Source organism: Glycine soja, chromosome 9, assembly GCF_004193775.1.
Source record: "Glycine soja cultivar W05 chromosome 9, ASM419377v2, whole genome shotgun sequence".
NCBI classification, from domain to species: domain Eukaryota; kingdom Viridiplantae; phylum Streptophyta; class Magnoliopsida; order Fabales; family Fabaceae; genus Glycine; species Glycine soja.
In genome coordinates this window covers 34,590,014-34,597,317 of record NC_041010.1, presented here as the reverse complement: position 1 = coordinate 34,597,317, position 7,304 = coordinate 34,590,014, and positions in this window count along the sequence as shown.

Here is a 7,304-nt window from a genome sequence, read left to right as displayed (position 1 = left end):
AATGGTGAGACCTTGAGTTCCTTGAAACGCTCCCTTGACAACTGCCTGCTTGACCTCTAGTGTCACTTCTTTAATCTCCGAATCCTATCCGGGATTTTGAAGGTTAGTTATGTTTCTTTTTGGGTGTGTGCCAATTTCTTACTTTAACTTGTGCATTTATCACTTGTGTTATTTTGCAGGAATCATGACGCAAGCTGGTGCTGACATGAGCGCCTTCCGCCTGGCCCGTACAAATCGGATTGCTGTCAGTGGAGGTCCTTCTCTGAATCCTCCTCTGAACCAAACACCGGGGCCACGTGATGCACTGGCTGATGTGGTGCCTCCTCCCTGTAAAGACCCAAAGGGGAAGCACAAGCACAAGAAGAGGAGTCACTGCGATCACCGGAGTGGCTCAGGGGAGGCTTCTGATCATAAGGAGGGGAGCTCTCGAGAGAAAATACTCAAGCAAAAAATGCTTGAGTTTTAGCCTTCCACTGTCGTGACCTTGGCCAACTTGTCGGCCTTGACCAACCAAGGTTTTTTTCCGTTAAGGTCTTTTAGTTGGACCGTCTCATCCCTCCGGCAATGATCTTTGACCACGGGAGGCAAGTGTTGAGCAAGAGCGATGACGCCGCCAACTGGGCCAACTGCTAGACCTTTCTTACTAGGGCCTTAGCTTTGCCCCAACATCTCCAGGGGTCCTCGAATGCTGATGCCTTGAAGGATAAGCTATTGAAGGCCGGAGAGTCTCTGAACTCAGCGTTGCAGGCTAACACCAAGTTGGTTGGGGACAACAAGAACTTGGAGGATTGAGTTCTTGTGTTGACTACCGAAGCCAAGGGGATGGAGACGCGCGTGACACCCTCTACCCCTCACATATATACAAACAAAGGAATAAAAATCCAAATATTAATTAAAAGTATTTTTTTTTTACATTTTTAAATACAAGTCTTTCAAAGGGATAAAAGGCTCACATTCACTTTCTTCTACATCATATTCAAACTTGTCCAAATAAATAATAAAGTTATCTCGGTTTAAGGAAGACCGTCAAAGACTTCATACAATTAATATAAAACCCTATACCCTAATGCCACATCCTATCAGAGCGTTGTGTCTCGACGTCCTTCAGCACAAGGTTCCTTAAATCAATTCACCTAGTCATCTGCTTCCCCGAACACAAAGTTCAAGATCATCACAAGATCCAAACACAAACAACACACGGGGAGTGAGCTATCACATTCCTAACTAATAGAGAAACAAGGCAGCTAGATATACATATCATATAAACCAAATAAAATTTACTTACACGTAATTCCCGTAATTCCACCACTTTGTCATTCAAAGTTCATTTTTCATCCATCAATCACACTTTTCAATCATCAATCACATTACACAAGAATCATATGCTCTGATCAAGACATAATAACACATCAATTTCATAATAAACAATTAGCAAGCGCATGAGACAGATATGCTAAGACTCAAGCCTATATGCAATGTGGTACCATGTCAGTGAAAAACCACCCTGGGGCGCTTAGGAGTACATAACAAGACACACCACACAATGGGTTTGTCAGGTCACTCTCACTAAGTAAGATCATAGGGAGACCAGTCAGGGTCACGATGTTTTGCGAGAATGCTCCAACCATATGGGATCAGCATAGGCTTAAAGGAGCACTCAAACCCGGTGACCCCCAAGGCCTACACTCTGAAGAGTCTGTCAGGGTCTCTCCCTCCTGATTTAGGTCCAACCCCTAAAATCATTTTAGCACACAGAAACTGCTCGTGAATTATACAATACCCACGACCTCACACTCGTGTTTTAAACACGTACAACATATTGCGCTACAATTTAACATTGGTTCCTAAATAGGAAACCTACACTTTCTCTTTAACACTGGTTCCTAAATAGGAAACCTACACTTTATTTTTAACGCTGCACATTTAAACTTTTTTCAAGATAACACTAGTCGGGTTATTGTACAATTCACAGCTTACAACACAAATAATGTCACATCAAGAGTTAATCACACACTTATTCACAACCAAAACTCATTCACAATTTCACATCTCATAATGTCACAATCCACCATCACATGTTTTCATGTATCTCACAATTCAACACTTGTTCTACTTTATACTTTTACTCAATCTCAATAACAATATTATAATCTCAAGGCAACATATTATTACACAATTCATCACATATTTCATTTATAAGCATTACTCATGAATTATACAATATCCACTACCTCACACTCGTGTTTCAAACACGTTTAACACATTGCGCTACAATTTAACACTGGTTCCTGAATATGAAACCTACATTTTCTCTTAAACATTGTGCATCAACGCTTTTCTCAAGATAACACTGGTCGGATTATTATATAATTCATAGCTCACAATATAATTATTGTTACATCAAGTGTCAAACACACACACTTATTCACAATCAAATATCATGCCCACAATTTAACATCTCATAATATCACATCAACCATCTCATTTTTACATGTATCTCGCAAATTGACACATTCAACTTTGTACTACTCAATCTTCACAATAATATTATAATACCATTATAATAACTTATTACACCTTATAACTCATATACACATCACACAATAATAATATTTGCATGATACAAAACATATATATGTATATGTATATAGTGAATTAAACTACATTGTTTTTAATCAAAGGATTTCTATAACAATTTAATATTACATCAAAAGAAATTACCACTAGGCATTAACCTTACAATTTTCTTTAATTTATTATTCTAGTATTACAATAATTATATACACATAACATGTTGATCATCATCGTAGAAAAATTAGAACAAGATAATAATTTGTATAAAATAAGTCATTAAATAATATTATTTAAAATATAATTTACGTTAATAAAAATAACTTAATTTTTCTAAGGGGTTCACACTCAACACAAGAACACATCAATCTCACAACCATTTCTCATTGGGACATCAATTGATTCATCAAACAAATATAATTCACTATAATAATTATAAGGATAAAATGAAAATTGCAAAAACACCCCAAAACCCATTTCAATTGATATCTCTAAGGATCCCTACACATGTTCTTACTAACCCCAAATTGTGAATAACTCATCCCTTACCTCTAAGCGGGCTCACGTGTCTTCAGCCAGCGATAGTAGCATCTCTAGCGGTTCCTTGAGATTCATCCGGTTTTTTCATTCGACTGCTTCGATAGAGTTCCCAAACATCAGAGAGACGGAGAAGGGATTGAAGCCTCCATTTGTATTATCTTCATACAATTCCTTTTTCTCCCTCCACGAACATTATCTCGCAAATCCCAACGGTGAAAGCGTGCGAAATTTCAAACAACACATCCAATTTTCACTACAATCCAACGGTTAACGAAACCAGGATCGTAGTTTTATCAAGACAGCTCTGGGTTTCTATGGGAAAGAAAAAGGCTACAATGCGAAAGGTACTTCTCTCAGCTCAAACATTATATCAAAATTCCCAATGGTGAGAATGCTAGGAATTGGGTTGCGAACCTGGTGCTCAAATTTCACGATGATCCAACGGTGAATGAGTCCGAGATCGTCATTGTTCTGAGAGATTTGATGGGCTGCGGGAAAAAGAAAGAGTTTTGGGAAAAGAAGAGAGAAAAAACGAAATTGAGAGGCAGATGAGGCTGAGGAGTCAGTCTGAAAACTGACCTAGCATGTTGCTATTTATAGCTAGGGTATTCACGAACTATTATTTACTCTATTTATTTATTTTTATTATTTTATAAAAAAAGAAACTCTATTTTATTCCCTATCAAATGAATAAATCAAATGTCTTTTTTTTTTCCTTCAAATCATTATTTTTCATTATTTATTTATTTATAAAAACCTGATCATTTTTCTAAAACTCTATTTATTTAAAAAAATAAAAATTCTTTTTAAATTGGCTTACGAAAAATGGGATGTTACAACGCGACCATTAATGATGAAGCCTTGGTTAAGTCTCCGGATGGCGAGATTTCCAGGCTTCGGTCAGCCTTAACCATTGCCAAGAAGGAGAAGGAGGAGGCTACTACTGGTAAAGAGAAGATCCAGCAGAAGGCTTTTGATGATGTGTATAGTGCACATGAGGCGGGCTTCAACCACTGCCTTTGACATGTGTTGCACCTGTGCGAAGTCTCCGACCCAGGTGTCTTTGATATTAATAAAGACGTATATCATGGGGGCTGATGTTGATAGAAGACATTCTAGAGGATGCAGCCCCTAATCCTGTGAGGGCGATGACCCCGGTGGAGGACTTTCATGCTGACAATGTTGGGGCCGAGGATGAAGACAATGTAGGACCCATGGACTAAGTTTTTAGATTTATATGTACAACTTTTTGTGTTAGCTTTCTTTTTGTTTTTTGTATGACACTGTTGTTGGTCTTTCGCTTAATGTTAATGAAGTTTCCTCCCAAAGAATTGGTTTGCTTGTTATGTTTTTTTATTTAGTCGAGTGACTTATTTGTTTTTGTATTCGATCGACACGGTATTCGGTGGCAAAATGATAAAACTAAATTGTGCAAGTGTAAGTTTACTTTTTAATTGAGACATAAGAAATTTTAACATAAGCCTTATAATTTGTTAATGAAGCTGGAGAGAAATGTTAACAAATCGTCGAAGTTCAACCTTAGCCAAAGAGGGTATTTGGGAAGCAACTGTTAGTAAGTCTTCAAGTTCAACCTTAGCCGAGGAGGGTACTCAGGAGGGAACAATCAATAAGTCTTCAAGTTCAACCTTAGCCAAGGAGGGTACTCAAGAGAGAAAGATTAGTAAGTTTTCAAGTTCAACCTTAGTCGAGGAGGGTACTTGGGAGGGAACTATTAGTAAGTCTGGATACACTAACCTACAATCAAAGATAATGATTAAAAGATTTTGATTAATAGTTGGTCGCCGAAGTGTGTCTCGTTAAAACCTCCTAGGTAAAAACCTTTTCATATTTTTTATAAGAATAAAAAACTGAGGTAAAAAAAAGAGTATGACTGCTATTACAATAAAGCACTTAACTATAGTAGAATTTTAAATGTGTGGAGTTCCAAGTCCTTGGGATGACTTTTCCAGATAGCTCTTCTAACTTGTAAGCTTCATTCTTCAAATTATGCTAAACTCTGAAGGCCCCTTCCCATATGGTTGCCAAATTTCCATCTGTCAGGACCTTTCGGGCTTCTCCGCATGCTCTCCATACTAGGTCCCCTTGTTCGAACTGCAAAAGGGATAACTTAGAGTTGAAGTGTTGGGTCATGCGCTGCTTGTATGCTTCATTCATGATAACCACATCTTCTCGTGTTTTTTCTATGAGGTCCAACTCTATTAGTAGTCTTCGTTGTTTTCAACCTCAGCGAAGTAGTGCCATCAGAGAGAGACTTCTTCTACCTCGACCAACAACATGACGTCTGTCCTATAGGTTAGCCAAAAAGGAGTCTCTTGGGTTGTAGAATGTGGGGTGCATATATATACCCATAGGACCTCCGCAAGCTCTTCAACCCATCTTTCTCTTGCTTCATCCAACTGCTTCCTTAGCTCACCCGGGATTATCTTGTTAGTTGTTTTGGCTTGCCCATTGGTCTGGGGGTGTTCCATTGATTTCACCCTATTCCTAATACCAAGACCGCTCAAGAACTTATTAAGCTTTCAATCTGTGAATTGTTGGCCATTGTTTGTGACCAGTGTATTCAGAATTCTGAAATATGTGATGAAATTATTCCAAAAGAATTTTTGGATAGACTGAGTTATGATGTTTGCTAGTGGTTCGATCTCAAACCATTTTGTGAAATAATCAATCATCACTAGTAGAAATTTCCTTTGCCTTGGAGCCATGGGGAAGGGTCCGAGGATATCCATTCCAAAAATAGGGAATGACTAAGGGAAAACAATAAGATGTAGTTCTTCGATTGACCGATGTATCAAATTCCCATGTTTTTTGCATTGGAGGCATTTCTTCACAAAGCTTGAACAATCTGTCCTCAACGTTGGCCAATAGTGCCCAATCCTCATAACTCTTGTGGCCATTATTCTCTTTCTAGAATGCATATTGCAAACTCCTTCATGTAGTTCTCGAAGCACGTAGTTAGTTTGGTCTTGGTCAAGATATTTGAGCAGAGGTGAGGAGAATCCTCTCCTATATAATTCGTTGGCCACTAAGGTATACTTGACAACTTGCATTCTTAATTTTCTGGCTTTTCCCTTATCTGTTGCGAGTGTCTCATGTTTCAAGTACATGACTATCTCATTTTTCCATCCCAAAGGGCCTTCTTCCACTTGCAGACACTTTTTTCTCGAGATGATGGGTTTGGGAATTGAATGGAGTGTGAAAGTTTTCAATTGTCCATGTTTAGGTGAAGTTTCCAGTCGGGCAAACTCATTAGCCTTGTCATTTACTTTTTAACTTACAAGAATCACTTGAACTACCTGAAACTCTTCCTTGAGTCTTTCAAACATGTGGTAGTACTTCAGGAGTTGGGGTTTCGAATTTGAAACACCTTTTTATCTGTTCGGCGGCAACTTTGGAATTGCTTCAACATCAAACTCTTTGAGCATCAACCTCTTTGGCAAGTTTTAGTCCTAGCAAGAAGGACTCATATTCGATCTGATTGGACGTGGCCTTGAAGTTGAAACATAAAGATTGGGCTAGGGCTATGCCATTGAGTCCTTATAAGATCACCCCAGCTCCAGTTCTATGCCGGTTGGAGGAACTGTCCACGTGCACCGTCCACCATTCTTGTTCCAAATGTGATTATGGAAGGTGAAGTTTGTTGACGAAGTCGGCCAGTACCTAGGCCCGGATAGTCCCTCTTGGCTTGTAAACAATCTCATATTCTGAGAGTTCAATAGACCATGTCATCATATGACCTGTTAGCTCAGGAGACGATGAGCAACATTTACAAGTACGAGGGTTACCTTTTCTATCATCTAGTACCTTGTTTCTGGATATTGTAGCACTCGGCTCACAAAATATATTGGCGTCAACTCACTCCTTTCTTCCTATACTGGTATTGTGCTAGTGTCCTCACCCTAGATTGAAAGGTAGATAATCATTTTTTTTGTTGGTGTTAGGCTTCGACAAGACGGGCGGTGTTGCCAATGTTACTTTCAGGTGCCGAAAATTTTTTTCACACTCATCGTCCCAAACAAAGTTATTGGTTTTCTTAAGGAGGTTCATGATTGGTATGACCCTGTTAGCAATTCTTGGCAAAAATCTTGACTAAGAGGCTATCCAGCCGGCTAGCCTTTGAGCTTTTTTCACATTTTGGGGACTTTTAATCTCCAAAATGTCTTGGCACTTGT